At 27.5% G+C, this 25,081-nt stretch overlaps 1 protein-coding gene and 1 long non-coding RNA gene across 8 annotated transcripts in view; one reads left to right on the top strand and one right to left on the bottom strand.

Moving 5' to 3' along the window:
• LOC124431923 (zwei Ig domain protein zig-8-like) overlaps nucleotides 1–25,081 on the top strand; it is a 186,959-nt gene that overhangs the window by 54,393 nt on the left and 107,485 nt on the right. The window lies entirely within an intron of this gene.
• LOC124431925 lies at nucleotides 8,707–9,529 on the bottom strand. Of its 3 annotated transcripts, none has more exons than XR_006944150.1 (3): nucleotides 9,222–9,529; nucleotides 8,855–9,111; nucleotides 8,707–8,783 (listed from the first exon to the last, which is right to left on the bottom strand). It is a non-coding gene; the product is annotated as an uncharacterized LOC124431925 (long non-coding RNA). The 3 variants fall into 3 exon arrangements; XR_006944149.1 differs by having other exon boundaries at nucleotides 8,707–9,111; nucleotides 9,222–9,315; nucleotides 9,417–9,529; XR_006944148.1 differs by having other exon boundaries at nucleotides 8,707–9,111.

Below are 25,081 nucleotides of genomic sequence, written 5' to 3'. Positions count from 1 at the left end.
ACTGGGAATATGAACAGAGAGAGAGAGAGAGAGAGAGAGAGAGGAGGGAGTGGTGAGGGAGAGAAAGAGAGAGAGAGAGAGATCTGTCACAAGAATATACGGAATATTAAGAACACTCTTTTCGTTTCTTTTTTACATTGCATTAAACATTTCACTCTTTTAAGAAGATAGTTCGATATATCGTTGAATAATAATAATACTATTAACTTCCTCGTTAAACTCCAATAGTTAAATAGCAATTTTAATCGATTATAAAAAAAAAAAAAAAAAAAAAAAAGAAATTACAAGTTTCATTTACGAGGAATTTCATTTAGTTTCATTTCGTATTTGCCATTAATAAAGAGAGAACCTTTCACGATTTACCACTTTAACGTAGAGAAACATTCTCACGATTACGATCCTTTGTGATCTATGAAAAGTTTTTCGTAATACTTTATCGAAATTATATACAGGGTGTAGCATTTATAATAGTTTCTCATATCTCTTACAAAATAATCTTTCAAATTTCTCATACGATGTTATCACGTGACCCATTTGTTATTATATTAATTATATTATTCCGTATCGTGACATTAATTTATTCTCGTTCATTGTTCGCGATTAAATTTGAAATTTCATTCGAGAGATGAAGAAAAGATTTTCATGGGAATGAAAATAAATAAGAAATATCATATCCTCTGTTCAAATTGATATTCGCGAATGCTTACGACGATCTCGATTTCAAGATGATGAAATTAAAAATTTCGAGATCGTTCCAAATGCGAGAAAAATAGAAAGAAAGGAAAAAAGAATAAGAGGTGGAAGGGGGGGAGGGAGGAAAAGAAAAAATCGCGGAATATTTTCTAACGTCGTTCAAGAATTTTTTCGAATTGTGGAGTAAAAGAAAGAAAGAAAGAAAATAAGAAAAGGAAAAAAAAAGGAAAAAAAAAAACTTTGAGACACCCTTTATATATCATCTTGAGGAACGATTCCTTTCGCGTTTCTTTGCCCGGAGGCTCTTCGATGCTGTAGCTATGATAGAAGAATAAAAATAAGAGAAAGAAAATAGAAGAGGAAAGCAGAAGAAAGCTGAAGAAAGAAGACGAAGGAAGAAGAAAGAATAAAAGAGAATAAGAAGAGAAGAGAGAGGGAAAAAAAAAGGAACATAGAATAATTTACCGTAGCTACGCCTGCAGCTCGTGAAGTGTAATGCGGAATAATGTTTTACACCCTTTCGTGAGGGTAGGTATCCCAGCCAACCCCCATCTCAAGCAACCACCAATCCTCTCCGTTTCATCCTATCCCACTTCACCCCGTTTCAACCCGCCTCATCTTGCCACCCTCGTTGAAGCTTTAAGTTCACTTCGTAGAGAACCGCGAACTTACGACGATATGAATTTTGCAACGTTAGGACGTATGCCCGGTACATTCATCATCTCACTTTTTATCCCTTCCACTATCCCCTCACCTCAGCTACCATCTCATCCTATTCACTCCCTTAGGATACGTCCTTAAAGTGGGTAGTTGCCAATAAGCCAATGCGAACTGATCATTTGTGAATAAGAAATAATGCAGGCTATTTTTTTTGTTCTTTTGTTTTTTTTTTTTTCTTTTTTGTAACGATATTCTTACTTCGAAAATGATAAAGGACATTTTTCGTTGGAACTTTATTTCATCGTAAACTTTCGATACATTGACAAATTTCGATTTGCTTTTTTCTTTCTTTTTCTTTTTTACCTTTCTTTTTTTTCTTTCTCTCTTTCTTTTCTACTATTCCTTCTCTTTCTCTCACTTACGTCGTTTCATAAATTAATCATTTATGAGAATATGTTATTCTTCTTTTTGCCTTTTTTATTTATTTATCTTTTTCTTTTTTTTCTTCTTCTTTTTCGAAATATCTACACGACAGCAAATAAATACGAATTAAGAGTTTTATTATTTTTTTTTTTTTTATTTTGTTATCTATATTTCATAAATTTGTCCTTAATACGTCGATGATTATCATTTGTGAGCAATCGATAGTAATCCTTGAAATCATATAAGATTTTTGTGATTTTTATTTTGTCAAAAAAAAAAAAAAAAAAAAGAGAATAACAAACGATCGAATAGAACGACTCTTACATTATCAGTTTTAGTTTATCGAAAATTATTTATTTAGAATAAATGGAATAATAAATTTGTTTTATTAAAATTATTTTATTTATAATTTTATTTAAATGTTACATTTTTAATTCGTAATATTTGTAAATTAATATAAATAAATTAATTTAATTTGAATAATACAAATTTTATTTTCTATTTTTTTATCTTTATTCTAGTAATTAATTAATTAATTAATTAATTAATTAATTAATTAATTAATGGATTAATTAAAATTATCAAGTAAGGTAATTGTGTTTTAAGATTATAATTAATATTTTGCAGAAAACTTTTAAATCATTTCTTGTGACTAAAATTTCAGATGAAAGAAATACATTTTCAGAATAAAATTTTTTTAAATTTAGGTAATGATATCGCGAACCAATTTTTTGATAGAAAAAGTTTCGATAAAAGTTCAATAAAATTAATCGGTCGAAATTCTATTACGTAATTCAGATCTTGAACTTTATCAAAAAATAAAAATTTGACGTAACTGGACATAATCAGATAATAATCTAAAATAAAAATCGTAGATAACGATCATATAATCGTTATCAATAATTTTCTATTTCTATTAACAAATAGAACAATAAAACTACGAATAGAAAAGATTTATATTAAAATTTAATTTCATATTAGCGATCAATTCGCTCATTTTTTTATCCTAAATTTAAAAGTTTCCAAACATATATTTATGTATATAATTATATAATAATTGACAAAAATTAAATTTTCTGACGAACTATATCAAAATAAACATAAACGAGAGTAAGACTCAATGTCACGGTCCTTACGATTTTTTATTATTATAATTTTATGTAATTTTCGTAAAAATTTTACACATCTTCACCGTAAACGAAACCGAGTTGTTAAGAGCAACCAAATGTATAATCCATAAAATGTACACACAGACAGACACACATAAGCACACACTTATACAGAGAGAAAGAGAGAGAGAGAGAGAGAGAGAGAGAGAGAGAGAGAGAGGGATACAGTCACAATAATTTATTATGACAAGCTTATAATAATGAAAATTCAATTGTCGATTATCCAAGATAATATCTACAAAAATCTTGTACATTTTGATCAAACAACGAGTTAAAAAGTAAATAAGACATTCAAAGGTCGGATTCGTGTAAATAAACGTCAGGAGTCATCGAAAGATACACATCGTTTTCATTTTCCCTCCATTTTTTTTTCATGATTATACATTTGTACATTACTTGCGCGAACACATACTTACGTACATATATATACGTACATATAAATATGTATATGTATATGTATATATATATATGTATATATATATATATATATATATATATATATATATATGTATGTATGTATTTTATTCGCAATTCAGTGTGGAATAAAGTAATAAGAAATATTGAAGTAGGTTAAGGAGAAACGCGTGAATCTTCTTTGTTTATAAAAGTCACGAACTAACAGTTAGTCAAGGATGAAATATTGTACATTTACATATATATCTATCATGTGTGTGTCTATAGATATGTATAGTTATATATACATACATACATACATACATACATACATACATACATACATACATACATACATACATACATACATACATACATACATACATACATACATACATACATACATACATACATACATACATACATACATACATATATATATATATATATATATACATATATGCATAGATATATATACATAGTGTGATGTCTCTCTATGTATATGTGTGTATGTGTGTGTTGTGTTTGTGTGTATGTTCACTGTAAATAGCTCGTATTCGTCCTTACAGCTTATGAGAAGAGTTACGTGATAAAATCTACGAATGTATACAAAGGTAACGTGTTTATTTGGATATTTACACATAGAACAAAGGATTCCCCAAGAGTATGGTATAAAGAATGCTTATATTAACGAATAATCTCATTTTCGTTAGTAAATAATGCGAAAAATAGATCGACGAAATAAAAACAAATGTTAACGTATACCACGATGATATGACTTGACTATGTTTGTTTGTTTCAAGATAGAGCGAGAAAATTTTGATATTATACATGTTAATTAGAATATTTGTGAGAAATCTATATAAAGGATGATTTTTTCTTTATAAAATTATTATCTTTTATTATCGATACGTTTTACGTCACTTATTTTATTTTATTTTATTTTTTTATTTGTTATATATAAATTAAACAATATTAATAATTTACTAGATGATATTCTTAATATATAATATATGTGCCCATAATTATGAAAATGATTTAAATCATATATTTCTTGTTTCGAGATATTTAATGAATTGCGTTTGAACGAATTAAAAAATATTTTTATATTATGCGACATTTTAATTTATAATTTTCTTAGTCTTGATTAATTGAAATTTATTATGAATATGAAATTTTGTATGAATTTCATACGAAAATGTTGTTTTTAAAGCTCTACTTGACTTAGACCATTTTAAAAATTAATTGAATGTTCTATAAATGACTTAAAGCAATAAAAAACTATGAGTTTTATTTGAAACAATAACTTTAATCAAATAATTCATGAACATTTATCAATTATTTTTAAAAAGTAATCCATTTTTATCATTTTTTCTAATTTTTATGATCTTTAAAATGTATATATTATTCTTATATTATATATATATGTATGTATATATATATATATATATATATATATATATATATATATATATATATATATATATATAATGAAGTTGAATTGAAGAATTTAGTTTTACGAGAATTGAAAACAGTTTTACATAATGAGAACGAAGTAATTTTATTACTAGACACATTTTCTAATTCTTTCTTTAATTCTCTCTTTATCTCGTCCGAGTTGAAAGTCTCAGAGCGTAGGAGGATTCCCAAGTGATCACGGTACGTCGCCATTGTTCGTATATTTTCCCCTTTCCTTTCTTTTCTATTCTTTTGTTTTTCTTTTATTTCCTTTTTCTTTTCTTTTCTACTTCATCCGCCATAATCCGAAAGAGGTTTAAATCTAAATGAGTTCGTCGTTTTTCCATAAAATATAGGAAAGATTCGCGAACTATAAGCTGTAACTGTCTCGTTGGATGTCTCCATGCGTTCAGGGGCGTATTTAACGTAAGGCGCATTAGAACGGAAAACTTAGACATTGCTCTCTACGGGATCGTCATATTTTAAAATCTTACTTTTGACTTTATCACTTTATGAACAATAATATAAGGAACAATGTAGAAATAAAAAAAGAAAAAAGTGATATAAAAAAATAGTTTTTTTTTTCCTTTAAACCACGTATAGTATTATATTTGATATTATAGTTGTTAAAATCGATGCTAAGGAAAAGAGAAAGTGTTCTTTGTATTACTATTTCTTTCTTTTCTTTTTTATTTAAATTTGAATTAACGCGAATATATATCAATGCTGTGTTCCCTTTTTTGGTTTATTAAAACTAATTGTTACGGAAATGTAGATTTTTATTTTCGATAAAATAATTAAAAAAAAAGAGAGAGAGAGAGAGAGAGAAAGAAAAAAGAAACAAAATACCTTCGTGAGCGAAATCACGATATTTGATATAATTATATGGAAGTAAGCGTGTAACGAGACTTGCTTTAATTACGTGAAACTTTTAGAATGAAATTTCGAATTTTACAAAAAATATTTTAGATTATTCGCAATTCGATAATAACGTGATAAATTATCTGATAGGAAGAACAAAAAAGAATAAAAATAGAGAGATTTTTCGTATTTGTTAATAAATCAATAAATCATGTTGAATATTATTAATTAAAAGTTAATTTCGGTTAATGAATGAGACATTATGTTTATTTATATCGTAAAATTCATTGCATAGTTTTTTTCTTTTTTTTTTTTTTTTTTTTTTTTTTTGAAGGATCTCGAGCGATTACGGAAAGGAGTCATGCAATTTATCTAATTGAAAATCATCGAGCATGTCACAAATGGATTTTGATGTGCCTCAGGTATGTTCTAAAGGGATTTGTCCTTATTATGAGACTAACGAAAGAGAACAAACATTTCATTTAATGACAGCATCTGGTTTTATGAGAAAATCTGTATTAATATTTTACGAATAGATTGTTTGTTCCAATTTCGTGTCAATGGATTTAACCGAGGAAAGTGAATTTTATTGTTAATAAAAATTTACATATAAAAATTTATATATATATATATATAGATTTCATTTGTCAGGATTCAACTAATTCATTTTTATTTCCTCTAATATTTTTCTATTTGATCTTAAAATCATGGATTATGAAAGATTATTCGATAATATTTATTTTCTCAGATAGAAAAGGATTATTTCTCAAATAGTAATTATATTGAAATTTTTTTCGAAATGAAAAATTTCATTATTATTTATTCTTATATTAATTGCAATAACTTAATTGGTTCATTCACTTTTAAAGCGAACTATATTATGAGCCAGGCTAAATATATTTTCGTTAAATTTGTCTTCCATTTCTGACCAAAATATCTTTCAAATATTTTCGAGTAAAAAGAAAGAAAATATATATATATATATATATATATATATATATATATATATATATAAACAAGGAAGGATATATTGATATATATATATATATATATATATATATATATATATATATGTATATGAACAAAAAGACAAATAGGAAAGAAAAAGAAAAAAAAAAGAATATTTACGACACGAACGGTACTTGAATCCGAGCCAGTGCGAGTGTTTCACATTGCCTACTTTGCTAAAGTCACTAATAGCAAAAATAAACATTACAAGTATACAAATTAACCTTTAAAACTTTGCAATATACAACGATACGTTTTTTCTTCTTCTTGTTTTCTTTTTTCGTTTTCTACATTTCTTTTTTTTCTTTTTCTTGTACTTTTTCTTTGTTTTCTTTTCTTTTTTTGCTGACAACGTTTTATTTTAAAGACTTTCTATGTCAAAGAAAATATTGCCTCTTTGTCACGGTTATGTTCCTTTTTAATGTCAGAATTATGTTTTACAAGTAGAAAAAATTTTTATATATTTTTATATAATGCTTTCAATTAAAAAATTATATATATATATATATATATATATATATATATATATATATATATATTAAAACATATTTTATTTTAGTAGTTTTCTTTTTGTTTTTTTTTTATATTCATAAACGAATATTTTTTTCTACGTTTTAGATATTTTCGAAAATAACAGACTCCGACATATATCCGATCTTAACATAGCAAGTTTTAACAACCTGATTAAAATTGAAGCTAAATTTAAATATTATCTACATTATATGTATTCTACATTGTATTAGTAAAGATTAAAAAAAAATAGTATAAAAAATAATAGTTATAATGATAAAGTCAATTTTGTTATTTGCAAGATCATAGATCGATGCTCGTAAGGATATTTTATTCGCAAGTATTTTTATTTTTGTACAATCTAAAAACGAATATTCTAAATAAGAAATCTAAACAATTTATCCGAACGATTCTTTACTTTGAGAAAATCTGCTACGCAATTGTAAAATAGCTATTTCTTCAGACCATTTTTTTATTCTTATTCCATATTTGAAGTTCTCGAAAGAAAACATTTTGAAAAACAATTAATTTTTTTTTTAGATTTATTTATTTATTTTTCCCATAACAAGAAAAACATATCGATGATCAATCAGCGAATTTTCATTTTTCTTCATATCAATTTCATATTATTAAAATTAATCAATAACTAATTATATCGAAAAATTATATAAATGAGAATCGATAAAGAAGAAAATAAAATCGATGATAGACGCAAATTAATGGAATAGAAAGAAAAGCTAGTATCATGAACTGGTGATAACGAATGTAATAAGGATAGACAAAAAAAAAAAAGAAAAGAAGGTATGTATTTACGATAAGAGAAGATAAGAAACGAAAATAAAAGGAGAAACGGCTAATTAGTATGTACCATTCTGATCGCAGAAACTTTTCGTAACAGTAACATTAAAGTTACGAGCAATCGCTTAACTCGATTCAGACTCCGTAAAAGTAGCCGTAAAAGTAACAGTAACGGTTGAAATATTCAACGTGTTGAAATTCTATTGCTATGGTTCTTAAGGATAACCAATCGGATTGCGAGAATTGTTTTGACGTCACTGTTAACGAGCGTTAAAACGAAAATATCTGTGAACAAGTTCCATTATCATAGAAATATAAATGATTATCCGATTAATTTTTTAACTCATCGAAAGATAATAGTATACAATGAGCGTAAAAACTATTCGTACAGCAATGAATTTGAACAAAAATTTTTTAGAACTTTGTTTATTATAAAAAAATTTTAACAAAAAAAAAATATATACTCTTAGAAATTTGTAAAACGAATGTTATTACAAAACAATTATTTATTTATATTTATTATGAAAATATTAATAAATTTTCAAAAATTTGCAGGAAAAAGTACGCGAAATAATTATTCGTACATTTCTACGTTTACAAAAAATATTATACATTTTAATACATAAACGTAATAAAAATGTTCTTTTTTAGTATTAGAAATTATTTTTTCTTCGAGATAATCTCATAAGCATTCAAGTCTGAAAATTATGCATGGTATTTTTAATTAATTTGGTATTTTATACAAGATCCATTGTCGCATATTGTAAGCGAGTTTTAAATTATTATCTTGTAAAAAGATATATAATTGTCCTGTAATCCAATTTTATTTGCATTAGCTTGAAGATGTTGTTTTAAAATATTTAATATTAATGTTATGTTACCTTCAATAAAATAAAAAAATTCAAGTATTTTTGCATTTATCCAACTCCGAACTGTAATCGAGTCTCTTTCATGTTTTACGGACGTCTAGAAATAGTTTTACATATATTCAGTATTTTTTTCTCTCCAAATAGTATGTCATCCATCCGATATAAATATGTTAAATATACTTTCATTAGTAAATATAATAATGATTTTAATACTTCATAGGAATATTGATTTAGTCTTTCGAAAATTCTAATCGTTTCTACATACTTTACTATTGAACAGATTAAAATTAAGATTATTTTTAAGTTTAATAGCTATGTTTATTATATTTATTTAGATTTTGTTTTACTTTTCAAATTATTCATCGTCTAATATACTCACTTATTTTGCGTTTACTTTCTATGGATTATTTTTTTAAAGAGTTTTGATCTCCATATTTTTCAATAATTCCTTCATTCGTAGACCATGATCTCATCTATAATTTTATAAATTTCACTTAACGTTTTCCACTTATTATTTAAATAAATTTATAAGAATTTTCTTTTTTTCTTCAAAGGTTTCCTTGTCTTTACGTACCATTTTATAATTATCATTGTTGATTATATATAAATTTGAAACACTATTTCTATCGACGACGTCTCCAAATATACTGATTCTAAATGTATTGACATAAGATGTATTATCTTGTATTTATCTTATGTACAATGTCACGAATCAAGGACTATAAGAATACTTATTACGTGTACATTTTTTGCCAATTCTTGAAAGTCGTTAATATTTTCATAACAAGTATAAGTAAATAATTATTTTTTGATAACATTCGTTTTAGAGATTTCTAAATATATTTTTTGTTAACATTTTTTTGTTGTAATAAAGAAAGTTCTACAAAGTTTTTGTTTAAATTTACTGTTGTATGAATATTTGTTTACACTCACTGTATCTAATAAAGAAATATAATCGACGAAAATTGACAAATTTACTTCTAAATTTTACAAAATATTTCTCTTTTCTTTTTTTGAATATATTCTTTCTTCCTCTATTATTATAAATAAATAAATAAATAATATAGGATGTATATGACGTGTATAATATTTAAATATATACTTTTCTCCACTTCTTTATCTTCTTCTTCGTTTTCTTATCATTATTCCTATTATTATATTATACTATTATATATTATTATTATTATTATTATTATTATTATTATTATTATTATAGTTGTAATAATAATAAATGTAAAATGGATCAGCGCAATAGAGAAAAAAATAGTTTGTCTGATTGATTTATCTCATATACAATAGAATGTGAAAATTAACTCATACTATGATTTTTATTAAAATAATATATTATAATGCGTATAAGTATTCAACTTATTATTATTTTTCCTTACGTTTAGAAAATCTGAACAAGATTTTACGCATGCAAACAAACATGCAATCGATTATAATAATTGACGGAAAAAATACATACACACACTGATCTATTGTGTATAGAAAAATTGATAGTGTTGATAGAAGGTTTGTTACTTTGATCGCAGATCTCAAAAGACTGTACCAAACTTATTTATCATGGAATATGTCGAAAACAACAGTTTACACCAACAATGAATCCAAACGTAATTCTTCATACATTTTTATGAACATTGTTATATTTTAAAGGTGAAGATTTAAACGAGAAATTGAATTTTTCAAATTTTCAAAATAGTTTCATTATATTTGGAAAGAAAACTGTAACAAAAAATATTATTTTTATTTTTTCTCTCGTTCGAAAATAATTCATGCATAAAGAAAAAGATTTTTTCAAAATTTAAAAAACCTAATTCTTCGTATAAAAATTAATTCTTGAAATGAGATTTTATTCATTAAAATTTGATCAAGAATTGTGTTAATATAATCATTATAAAATTAGGACTGATAAATATTTAATCTTAAATCAATATTAACAAATAAGATATTTTATGCAAAATTATATATAATAATAACAATAATAATAATAATAATATTAATAATACGTATTTTTACGTAGAAGGAAAATTATATGCATAAGAATTATGCATAAGAAGAAATTATAATGAAATCTTTCATGATAAAAAATTAATTGTAATATTAATTGTAGAAACGTGTTACGTTAATCACTTTTGGAGTACTTTTAAAGAAATTGGAATATATTCTCGTGAAATTTACCTTCAATTTGTAGTTGAGATTTTAAATATTCGAATAAAAGAAAATCTATATATATATATATATATATGGTACAAGTAGGTGCTTTAACTGGGGTCAGTAACGTACGAGCACTTCACATTGCTTAATTGTGTTAAACCCATTGATAGCAAATGCAATACAAAACCACATGTAAAATTTTATAATGAACCGCGATACGTTTTTTTTTCTTTTTTCTTTTTCAATGTTATTTCAATTGTCAACGTTTTATTTCAAAGAATTTTTACGTCAAAAAAAGCATTATCTCTTTGTTTTATTCATATTCTTTTTTTTTTTTTTACATTAACGTTATATTTTACGATATTTATGATATCTTATAATATTTTATTTAGAATTCTATTTAGAAAAGGAAAACTTTTACGTACGCTTGTAATGCTTTCAACTCAAAACATTAGATACAGGTATTTTGTATAATAATACTTTTGTAATACATATTGACATTAAATTTTTACGTATTTTTTTTGTCTAATTAATATTTTAAGAAAATCATATGAGATAAGATTTTTAAATATATCTAATCGGTTTTGAATATATTAGAAAATGAAACAAAGATAAAATATACAAGAAAATTGAGAATTAATTAATTAAACAGTGGATTGTATTTGTAAATGAGTATATATATATTTTTTTTTTTATTTTTTTAATATTATTATTATTATTATTATTATATATATATATATATATTATCTATATCGATCACATTCTGTTTTTGACATTTTACGGAGAGAAATTTAAAGATTTCTATATATGTTTATTATGTTTTTAAAAACAACAAATATATATAAGTATATTACGTATCTTTTATTTGAATAAATTTCTGTAATATTTATAGACATGTTAAATTATACATATTTCTTTTGTTTTTTATTCTTTTAGGAAAATTATATGAGATAAGATTTTTAAATATATCAGTCGTTTTTAATAATATTAAAAAATGAAATATGTAGTAAAGTTGAGGACATTTAAATTAATTAAACAGTGGATTGTATTTATAGATTATATATATATATATATACACATATAAGTATTATTTTTTATTTCGATCACATACTTTTTTTTTGTGACATTTTACGAAAAAGAAAACTTTTATGTTTGTAGTCCTTTTAATTAAAAAAATGATATTGACGTCATATATCTTACACATGTTTTATTTGTTAAAGGTAAACGTTAGATTAATAGACATTTTTTTTTGTTCAATTATTATTTTAGGCAAATCATGTCACAAAATTTTAAGATATAATCTTTATCGGACATTTTTAATAATATTAGAAAATGAAGAAAAAAAAAAAATTACTAACGATTTATACAATTCGTGTATATGTAAGGACATATTAGAAAAATAAATGAAAGAAATTAACGTAACGTGTTTCCTGAAATATCATCATTCGTGCAGTGATTACTATGCTTTTACAATATTTTTTATCTATCTTTACGAATTTCTTCGGAAGTATTCGGGAGTTCTTTCGTAACTGTTCGTAAATGACGCGGGGATTGATCGTAAGGATTCATACTCGCGTTACAGCGATTAAATTATACATATCAATTTAACGTCATTTAAAGATTTATCGTTGCAATAATACATTATAATGTATTATTACGTTAAATTTTGATAACGGAAGAAACAATTTTTCGATATAATTGTATAAAATTTAATGTACGCATTAGGCAATTGTATTGTACATAAGGACATTTATGTATAAATTTCGATATAGATCTTCATAGTTCGATGATAGAGTGTTTGTTTTCGAAAAGGTCATTCCGGGTTCGAATCCCACCCCACCCCCCCTCCGGTCTAAGCAAAAACTTCGTTGTGTCAGCTCTTTGAATTTTTTCTCTTCTCTTTTCTCTTCTGAGACGTATTATTCTTCTCTATATTTATTATCATCTTGTATTTTCACCTTTCCTTTCTAAATAAAAGGTAAAAAAAAAAAATGGATTATTTCCATATTTGTAGTTTGTGTTTGGATTAGTTGGATGTACTTTTTTCTTCCCCTCTCCTTTCTTCCTGGTTTTCCTTGTTTCTGTCCCTTTTCTTCCTTTATTTCAGTTTTATAAATTCCTCAAAAAACTAATCCATTTCCATGCTAATCGATAAAGCCTAATAAATCAGACCTGGTTATTTTTTTGTCCGACTGAAAGCTTTAATTAGGATAAGAAATGTTTTGTCGCATTTCTATAGTATATTAAAATATATTTGGTAACTTATATGTGATATCTTCTTTTTCAGTTTTGATTTTAAGATTAAATAAGTCACGCTTAAAATCTCAAACAACTTAAAAGACTGTGATATAATCCTTTGATCTCTATCATCAAAAAGTTTTCTCACTCATTGACGCAGTCAACTCAATTCTCATATCATCGTGTCAAGGGTTAATAGAGGAATGCTTACAGGAGGTGGGAGGAAGACGAACAACAGTTTCTCTTTCTTATTCCTTTCCTTATTGAGAGACAGACAAAGAGAGAGAGGGGGGGGGGGGGTTGTCCGTTCGCTGCTAATGAACGGGACAAATCTCCTTCCTTAAAATTTGGAAAGTTTGAAGATGGATCCCTTTCATCTCAAATTGAGTTTATGTCGGATTTAGAAGTGCGAGAATATGCCGATGAAGAAAACTTCAGCCGAAAGTATCCTCCTCAAGGTAGCTCAGTTATGAATGGAACAGTAAGGTGCTCGAAAATAAATTAAATTAACAATCAAACGAAGACCCAATTTTTTTTTCTTTCTTTCTTTTCTTTTTTCTTTTCTTTTTTTGTTTTTATTTTCCTCTTCTTCTTTCGTTTTCTTTCCTTTTTTTTTCAGTTTAATTTCTTCTTCTTTCTTTTTTCTTTTTTTTTTTTCCATTGCTACGATACACCTCGAACGAATTTAAATTGCTTTAGCATTTAATGAAATAAGTTTATTCGGTATATTCATTTATAAATAATCATTCACTGAACGGACATTGATAGGGTTTCTTTTCTGTTTTCTTTTTTTTGTTTTTTTTCTCCATTTTTTGCTCGATTCTTCCAAATGATTTCCAATGGATTTTTTTTTGTTTACTTATTCAACAGACGATATTCATAAATGGATCTTTCTTTATGTAGTACTTTCACTTTTCATTAAGTACATATTTCCAGATATATACTTATTAAATATTACATACATTACTTATAGACACTTCATAAGTGTATGTAATGTTTTTATATAAATTTATACTTTTGAAAGTACATACATATGCTTCACATTTATTATTTTGTTTTGATCTTTCCTTTTCTTTTTTTTTTCTTTTTCTCGAAATTACATTCAATCAGGCAATCTTGTATACTCACGATTTCTATTTTATTTATTATCATAGCAAAGGTATAATAGCTTGGAAAACCAGAATAAATTAATCTTCACAAGGGACAATCTCTTTGAACAATAATTAAACTCGATATGTATGATATGTGTACGAGCCTTTTCGAGCATATTTGCATTTTACAATTTCCATATTTTCAAATATCCCAATTTCCAAATCCATCTTCTTCGAAAGCTGATATTAATTACATGAATATTTCCTTGGTAAATTTCTCGTTTAATTATTCGAACGATCAAAAACTTATAAAACGAGAATATGACAAAAATATAATTTTTGTATTGAAAATGATTTTAAAAAATGCTTCGATTTATTTTCTTTTGTCCTTTTATATGAAAATAATAATCTTCTCTTTTTTAACGTGAATCTAAAACACAATTTCGCACTATCCGGAATGGGTCAAGTGCTTATTTGATGGCGGCACGATTCGCCATGTCACAGTATACCTATGGACATTTGTGGTATTTGTTGTTAATGTCTTACCCAAGGACATCATACCACGTCCAGTAAACTGCCGCTCTTGGTCCGCGACTGCATATGCAGCTACCTCCTATAATTAGGAGGCGTTCCACCATCCGCCACCTGTGGACGCGTCCGATAGCAGTTAAGAGCTCTGCTTACGATTTTCAATGTCAGCTTGAAATCGACGGATTATTTTTTGATATAGTTTCATAATTTATGAAGGAGGAAGAAAAAAGAGTGTTCTGTCTTATGGTAATAACAAACATTTTCCAAAAAAACAAAATACAGTATATATCTTCTATTACTAAAAACAAAACTTATTCATTTATAGATTTCAGATCTTCGTAGATTCGATGATGGACATTTGTTTCGGAAAAAAAGAAAGATAGCAGGTTCGAATTTCGTTCTAGACAAACTTTCTTGTCAGGTTCCAAAGTTTTCTACTTCTAAAGGAATTTTCTATATCCTCTCGTACATTTGCAACTTTACTTTCTTTCCTGATGAAAGGCGAAAAAATAACTTTACTTCCATTTGTGGTTTGTTGGTTCTTTGAATCTCAATTTTTATTCCTTCATCCAATTATTATTCCTTGAAATTCGTTATTCCAAGTTAGTCAATAACTCGTCAGATAAGAGTTTTTACCATAATGAGAGTTTTAATTAGAGTTATGAAATAAGTGTAACACAATTTCGTGTTAAGTTGAATGAGCGGGCTTTCACTCCACGTGATGTGTCACATATATAAATTTCAAAATCTCTTTATGGCTGTGATAAACATCGTATTCTCCTAGTTTCCCCTTGATGCAGAAGAATTTATGAGTAACCATTGTCCTGTATCAAGGATTTCCCATCAAGAATACATAGAGAAGGGGAGAAGAAGATATATAACATATCTTTCTTTTCCCATTGTGAATGTTAACTCGTAAGGGGTGCAATCACAAGAACGTTTCCTGATACTAGTCTCGCAGTGGATCAATGATGATAGTCGATTTGTACGAAGAATCTTTCCCCGTCTCTTTCTAATCGTCAGAGTTATAGACTCACTGTTCATGATGAATAAAAGCGACGGCATTAGGCTACGATATCGTTGAAGGCCGTCAGCAAAATACTGTTCGCTGCATTTCCACAAATTAATGGGAAAACGCGCGATCTTTTAAAGAATCTCATTGAGTTTGTGACATAGATGCGCGATAATAAATACTGTGCAAATTGAAATTATCACAGTATATTTGTTGAATTGAGGTACAATTGGTATGAATACACTCTTGTGTATGTATGACATGTAATTAGTTGTGTTGTTGCGATATAGATTCTGCTGAATTCCTTCGATTCAGGTATAGTCATTGATATTGGTGAGACTCGGTCGATATATCGATGAGTGTGAATGCTTTGATGCAACTGTCCGTAGATTTCTCTTGAATCATCCACGAAGACATTAACAAATTAGAAAAGGGAAATGGAAAGAAAGGAGTTTAAATAAAAAGTCCCGGGAAAAGGGAAAGGAATATCCTTATTGGTCATAAGTGTGTTAGGATAGGTTCGTTCGAAATGTTTGATCCTTTGTTTTGATGATCGTTTAGATCTATGAGAGTTTGCATTTATATTTAAAAGTTACCTATAGACATTTGTAGTATTTGTTGTCAATATCATACGCAAGGATATCACATTGCGTTGAGTATACTACTTTACGATTGTCAATGTCTATTTGAAATTAAAGGATTATTTTTTGACCAAGTTTCATTATTTATAGAGAAGAAGGAGAAAGAGTGTTTCATCTTGTGGTAATAATAAATGTTCGGAATATCTTCTGCCGTTGAGAAAAAAAATTTCTTCATAAATACATTTCAGCATAGATCTTCGTAGATCGGTGATAGAGCGTTTTGAAAAAAAAGAAAAACTCCTGGGTTCGAATCCTGGTCTAGGCCAACTTTGTATGTGACTTCGAAATTTTTTCCTTGTTAATCATATTCTCTATATTATCATCTCGCATATTTGCAACTTTCATTTTCTTTCTAAATAAAAGATCAAAAAAATGACTTTATTTTCATATTTGTGATTGTTGGTTGATCGCGTGGCTTCTTTTTCTATTTCTTGTTTCTCTCCTTCCTTTTGTTTTTTTTTTTAAATTCCTTGAAGCTAGTCATTCGATGTTCAATCAATAATGTTAATCAAGCAAGAGTTCTCTTATCCTAATGAAAACTTTTAATTAGGATAAGATAAAAAGTGTGACGCATTTGTATAGTACTTAGTTGCTGCTATTGAAATCTTTTTCATTCTTAATTTTAAGATTAAAAAGTTCAAACTTCAAATATCAAATCATTTAAGATTGTGATAATCCAAAGATCTTCAAATTTCTTAATCCCTTAACGTAGATGTCCTTATACTCTCGTATCAATGGGGAATAAGAATTGCTTGATGAAGGAAAAGAAGAAGATGGACAACAAATCTTCTATTTTTTCCCATTGAGAGAGAGAGAGAGAGAGAGAGAGGGTCTAACATTTGTTGATGACAAATCTTCTTTTAGAACTTGGAAAGTTGAAGACGAATCCTTTCACTTAAGATTGAGTTTGAAGTTTGTTAGTGCGTAGAAGTGCGAGTATGCTAATGAAGAAAACTTGAACCGAAAGTTTCCTAGGTAGGTCAATTGCGAATAGAGCAATCACTCGAAAATAAATTAACATATGAACGAAGACTCAATCTTTTTTTTTTTCTTTTTTTATTTTCGTTCTCCTTTTTTTTTCTTTTTCCTTTCTTTTTTCAGTTTCATTATCCTTTTTTGTTTTCAATCCTACGATAATACCTCGAACGAAACTCGTTCGAATTATTATATTACTTTAGCATTTAATGAAAAATGTCTATTCTGTATATTCATTTATAAATAATCATTCACTGAACGGGCTTTGATAGGCTTTCTTTTTTGTTTTTTTTTTGTTTATTTTGGTTTTTTTTTTTCTATTTTTTGCTCGACTCTTCCAGATGGTTTCCGACGAATTGCTTTTTTTTAATTACCTTATACAACTGACGATATTCATAAATGGATTTTTCTTTATGTAATACGTACACTTTTCATTAAATACGTATTTCCAGATATGTATTTATTAAACATTACATATATTACTTCATAAATGCATATGATGTTTTAACATAAAACTTATATTTTTACAAATACACATACATACGCTTTACATTTATTATTTTATTTTGATCTTTTCTTTTCTTTTTTTTTTCTCGAAATTACATTTAATCAGGCAATCTTGTATATTCACGATTTCTATTTTATTTATTATCATTGCAAAAGTATAATAGCTTCGAAAATCAGAATAAATTAATCTTTACAAAGAAACAATTTCTCTGAACAATAATCGAACTCGATATGAATTATACGAGCATTTTAAGTACATCTACATTTTGCAAATTTGTTGCTGGAAGATTCCTCAGAGCTTGATATATATATATATATATATGTGTGTGTGTGTGTGTGTGTGTGTGTGTGTGTGTGTGTGTGTGTGTGAGTGAGATAAGCCGATTGGTAATTGAACAAAGAAATAGAAATATAAGACAAATGGGTCAATAGAACGTGATTTGTCTTTTTCAAGGTGCGTATAGTTATGGAAAGAAAAAAGATGCTGAGATATTAGGCGAAAGAGGAAGTGTATGAGAGTGTCTTAAGAAAATAAACGAGTGTGTTAATAGTTTCTGGTTAAAAAAAGAGTCATAGTATTTCCATGTCCAAACAAGACCAACATTTTGTATATGTATTTAATTTTTATTCTTTTGTTATTTTACGTAATAGATATCAATTGTTTGTATTTTTATTAATCTCGGCTATCTTAATACTCAGTAACATTTATACACGTTAAATACTCACAGATTTTTAGAAGGGCCATTATCAAAAGGTAATACGCGACTCAGTGTGTTTTTTGCAAAATTTTATTCGATGTGCACGAAAACTCTGTCCGTTGCGTGGAAAAATTTCTATTTGTTATGTGCGAAATTAAAGGAAGCAATTAAATTGCACGAGAAATTTAGCCACGACCGGAAACAAAAGCGGACTAATTGATAGACTAATGATTTAGATGTATCTCGTAAAAAAAAAAAAAAAACGAATTAGATGATTCATCTGTTCAAGAGGTTGGTATCGTTGTTAATGGCAAACCTAAGCCCATGGGGTCGAACATACCACAAGATCTGCGTCGATCGAGAGTGATCAGATTTCCAGGGAGCTTAAATTCGTAAAAATTAAGAGATACCTGCTTTAGAGGGAATTCCAATTGATGAAAAGGGAACAAACGATGTTATCGACTCACACTACTAGTGTTGAAGATATAGGAAGGATGAGTAATGTGACGACGAATGTTAACATAGAGGGTGTTAACGAATTGTTGTGCGAGTTCGATGGGTTTGATAATTCATTCTGGAAATGAGAACAATAGTTAAACCTTGAACGAAGTTCATATAATTTAGACGATCACATCACGAAGATGATGATAATGCAGAGATTAAAGGAGCAAGCTTTCAACTGATTCCATTCAAAACCGAAACGTGTCGGTTTGAGTGTCGAAAATCTCCTTCAACGTATGAGAATGATGTATGATTATCGCCATAGTAAACTAGCTCTGAGGAAAGAATTTGAGACATGCATATAGCGTTCGAATGAAACGTTCAGCAATTATTATCACGAGAAAATTGTACTCGCGAACTGTGCCTTGATATCTGAAAATAAAATAATCTATCATCTTATCGATGAGAAGCTGGATGTGCATCTCCAGGATCAGACACGAGTGTCACAATCTGAATTGGTTGAAGCGTTTGAAATAATCAGTCTGTGCCCTAGGAAGTCGTTTGATCATACTTCGAAGGACGTAAAGACATCAGATGTTAAGATGAGAATATCGAGAACAGGAACGACCTTGGAACACGTAACCATAAGGTATTATAATTGCGAGGAGGTTGGTTATAATTTTCCGTAATGCCAAAACCCGAGGCCATCAAAAGGAGTTTGTTATTGCTGTCCTGATCCGTTGATCATCACATCAAGGATTACTCGAAAAAAGGAAGTCTTCTGCGTCGTCTTCGACATCGATCTCTGTCTCTGCTTCTCCTTTAGATTCGACGAATTTGGTACAAGCAACGTTTCATCGACCATACAAGATATACATAGCATTTACTGCGGTCGATGAGAATGACGACAGCTGTAGGTATGTGTTCAACGCGATAGTTGATCCCGGATCACCAATAGTCTAAATTGTATGATCGGACAAAGCTATGTACCGAAGAATGTAAAATTGTCGGCCGTAGAAAAAGATCACAATTTCTGTGGGATCAATGATTCCAAGGTGCTGTTTTTAGGATATTTCAAGATTGATATTAGCATTTCCGAGATCGAAATGAGGATGAAATTTCGTGTCGTACCGGATAATATCATTATTCGCACCATTTTGTTCGGGAGGGATTTTTTGTCAAATCCATCCATGAAGAAAAGAAAAATTATTCAGGTCATGAAAGCCAATTTTGAGATTTCAGGGAATGAAATTGATTGTTCCCATAACGAGTTATTAAATATAAATTATTTAGATAAACCAATAAAAGTTAACTTTATCTAAATTAGTCTGAACATTTCGACTCGGCGAAACAAAATGAATTAAACATCTGTACGACTTTGAGTATGAATCAAAAATTAATTCGAATATTTTTAAAATACGAGCAATCGATCTTTTTCCAATCGAGAAGTATCATAAATGATTGAGGGTCAATGTTTATCTCTGAATCGTTTAAATAATTCTCAAAGATCGAAATATTCGATCATGTGTTCATTGTTGTAGGTATTTCGTGTGCGAATGAGTAATACAACGATGAAAATTAAGGTTTAATATCTATGCGAGAAAAAGTGTTGCAAAAATAGTAAAAGCAAAGCATGTTCGAACAAACATTATTATAATAAGAAAGTTATCTCGTATTGTGTCAAAGATATAGTGATAATAAAGAACATAGATACTACCGTATGGGTGTATGAAAAATGGATCTCTAAACACATCGTATGAAGTTAAGAAAGTGTTGAATATCGATCGATATGTCATCGAAGATATTGACGGGTTTTAAATAATTCAAATACTATATACGCGCATAGTAAGCTCGAATCAGATGAAAGGATATATTTGATTATAGCCGAGGCGAAAGAAAAATCTCTAGGTCTTAATTTAATCGTATTATCTTTCTGTGCATTTTATTTTTGTATTTAGAGTAAAATATTTTTTTTTTTAATTATTCATTTTATATATACAATACTTTAGTTTTATTGTTGGTAAGCGTTATATTGAAAATTTCAAATTTCAAAGTAAGATTTGTTTTGTGTTGTATAATCACCGTTGGTCGAGAATGATTAAAAATGTCAGAATGGCTGAAATAAAAGGTTCCAGAGTTCACTTTGTGTATGTGTGTGTGTGTGTATGTGTATGTGAGATATTTCGATTGAACGGAGAGATGGAAAGTTTCAGAGCTAACTAGTTGTGTGTGTGTGTGTGCGTGTGTATGAGGTAAGCCGATTGGTAATTGAACAAAGAAATGAAAATTTCTAGTTTTGAGTAGTTGTGTAAGAGACAAATTGATCGACAGAGCGTGATTTGTCTTTTTCGAAGTGCGTATGTTTATAGAAAGAAAAGAGGAGGTGAGATATTGGGAAAGAGAGAGAGAGAGAGAGAGAGAGGGGAATAAAAGAGGGCAAAGTGTATGAAAAAATCTGAAAAAAAATAAGCGGGTGAGTTAGTAGTTTCTGACCAAAGAAAAGTTGTAATACTTCCGCATTCGAAAAGATGAACATTCTATATATGTTGTATATTATTATTCTTTTGTTATTTTCCATAATAAATATCAATTGTTTTTATTTTTATTAATCATGATTATCTCTGAACTAATGCCTACAATTTTCATATTTTCAAATATCCCAATTTCCAAATCCATCTTCTTCATAAGCTGATATTAATTATATGAATATTTGCTTGGTAAATTTCTCATTTAATTATTCGAACGATCAAAAACTTATAAAACGAGGATATGACAAAAATATAATTTTTTTTTTTATTGAAAATGATTTAAAAAAAATGCTTCGATTTATTTTCTTTTGTCCTTTTATATGAAAATAATGATCTTCTCTTTTTTAACGTGAATCTAAAAAACAATTTCGCACTATCCGAAATGGGTCAAGTGCTTATTTGATGGCGGCACGATTCGCCATGTCACAGTATACCTATGGACATTTGCGGTATTTGTTGTTAATGTCTTACCCAAGGACATCGTACCACGTCCAGTAAACTGCCGCTCTTGGTCCGCGACTGCATATGCAGTTACCTCCTATAATTAGAAGACATTCCACTATCCGCCACCTGTGGACGCGTCCGATAGCAGTTAAGAGCTCTGCTTACGATTTTCAATGTTACCTTGAAATCGACGGATTATTTTTTAACGAAAAGAATGACTGTTAAATTTTATGACAATAAGAAATATTTCCCAAAATGAAAATGCAGACAAACATTTGCACTTGAGTATATACTTCTGCATTTTTCATTTAGTTCGAACATAGAAACGTCCTAGATTTGAAAAAGATTTTTTGAATTTTAACGATAGACTCTGAAGGTTTCTTCTTTGTAACTCAAAGATTTGGGAAAATGAAAGGCTAAAAGATGGTGGAAGAATTCTGTCCAATAGTTGGTTTCATAGCGATGGTGGTAATAATGTGATTTAAGATTTAGCCGTAGTTGAGTTGAAGTAATATTATGTATGTGTATTAGTGTGCACGCGTTCGTACAAAATGCAATTTTGCATATGTACGTAATTTTTGTTTAACGATAATCATGAGAATAATAATAATAACAATTATTCTTTTAATACATTAACAAATGGAATAATAAAATTATGGATAGAGAACATTGATATTGAAGGATTCTGATCAATTATTGATTGCGTTGTCGTGACTGGAGTAGTATGATTTAGGACTTAGAGCAAGTTGGGATAGGAAATATATGTGTTCTTTGTACGTCTGGATGCACTATTGTACGAGATGCAATAATTTTTCAATTATAATAATAATGATATTGATGATTATAATAATGATTAATTATCATATTATAATAATAATATTATTATTATATAATTATATAATAATAATAATAATAATAATAATAATAATAATAATAATAATAATAATAATAATAATAATAATAATAATAATAATAATGGCGTGAATAGTGTAGTGAACTATAGTATATACTAATATAACATATAGTAAGGGAAAAAGAAAATTAGATGTTTGAAAATCAGTATCATCCTAATATAAACTTACATTACAATTATTTTGATCACTTCAGTTAATTTTTCTGGATTTTAATTGAATTATATTATCAATTAAATGTTTGAATTATTTTTATAAAAAAATATTATTAAATTTATATATCACACTTTGTAATTATAATATTTCCAAATACATAGATAAATTGTAGTTACTTACTAGATATATTTTAGATATTGAAGTATTTGGATTGAACAAAGTTATGAATGATAGTTTTTTTCATTCTTACTCATTGTTCCAAGCATTGATAATATAACTATTGAATTCAGGTAGAATCAATTGACTTTTTTGCCTCTCTAACATTCAATACTTCAACTATCAGTATATTAAATTCAGCGGTTCAGAAAATCGAAATTTAAAATTACATTTTTCGAAGGTTTCGGAAAAGAATTTTTGGAATTTGTTCGAAATAGAAGCGGCTAAGATTAACTTACGGATAATCAAAATTTAGATATAGTATATAACAATAGTTTTCCAAAAGTCTGTTCGTATTGTTCGTATATGTGACGTAGATATGATCAGTAAAAAGGTTCCAGCGAAATATGCATCGAAATTTTTGAGTTAACGGTAAAGGTAAGTACTTGAACGAATGATGTCAGGTCTCTTTGATCAATAGGTTTATACATTATCGATAGACAATTTCTCGAAAAAAAACTTTTGATTTATTTAGGCTGAATCGTTGAGTTAAAGAATTCTGTAATAATAAATACTAAACAAAATTACTAACACTTTTTCAAATTTCTCTTTCATTGATATTCCCACAGTGTTCCTTCTATATATATATAGTTTTTTTTTTTTCTATATAAATCCTCGTCAGTTATATGAGTGTACATATATCTTTGTACCTAAGTGCTTTATTATAGAAAAGGAGTATTCAATATTTAGAAGGAATCTTTGTAAGTGTCCCTTGACAAGCGGTATGGCCATATTGACCTTTAGTCGACAACTATGCGCAGTTGATCGATGACAATGACGTGTCTCCTTCTTTGAAAGCTACAACCTTCCTCCTGTATTGCTCTATCACTTTTTCAAGCACTGCTCTAACTCAATTTTTAATATACCTAACTTTAATATGCTTTGTTGTATTCTGTTTTACGAGAAATCCGACTCTGATGGCTTACAATATTTATTAAGCTGTCCGCTTAATTAACAAAATATTTTTACGATTTTGAAATTTGTTAATAAATAAATGTCGATTAAATATCAATCGAATTGTTTTGATGGAAGAGAAGTAAAGGACATCAAAAATGTTTATTTAAATTTGATGAATTTAATTTTTAAGATTATGTTTTATTGTACTGTTATATTATGTATTATATATGTACTATATATAACACACGAAATGTTCAATTAAAAAATTAATTATTATTTCTTACTTCTTTTCATAGGATGTGTGTGATGTGAATATAATCGTTAGAACGCGATTAGAACGTTATAAATAAATAAATCTAATAATAGAGAAATTTACGATCTTAAGTAATGCTTTTGGATTTTGGAGAAATTAAAATGTTTTCTATTTCTCGTAATTTCTTCAAAAATTGCGAAATATTTCGTTAAATATATCGAAAAATTTTGATTGGATATGAAAATATTTCAGATAAAAGTTAGATCTTTTTTCTTCTCTTTTTGTTTCTTTTCTTTTTTTTTTTCTTCAGGTAGAATATGCTGCCTCATCGTATCTACCAATTACGAAATTACGATCATTATAGTATGTATGGAAAGAAAGGACATGACCATTATGGTGGAAAAAAATAAATGACCATAAGAAAAATAAATCAATTTATAAATTATAATTTATAAATGAACAAAGATATATACGAAAATACTTTCTTGAAATTATTTCTCAGTACATTATAAAAAATAAAAACAAAAATAGCTTCTAATAATA

Source organism: Vespa crabro, chromosome 22 (genome assembly GCF_910589235.1).
Source record: "Vespa crabro chromosome 22, iyVesCrab1.2, whole genome shotgun sequence".
In the NCBI taxonomy this organism is placed as follows: domain Eukaryota; kingdom Metazoa; phylum Arthropoda; class Insecta; order Hymenoptera; family Vespidae; genus Vespa; species Vespa crabro.
The sequence above is the reverse complement of the archived record's forward strand: the minus strand, read 5'-3'. Positions and strand labels throughout refer to the sequence as shown.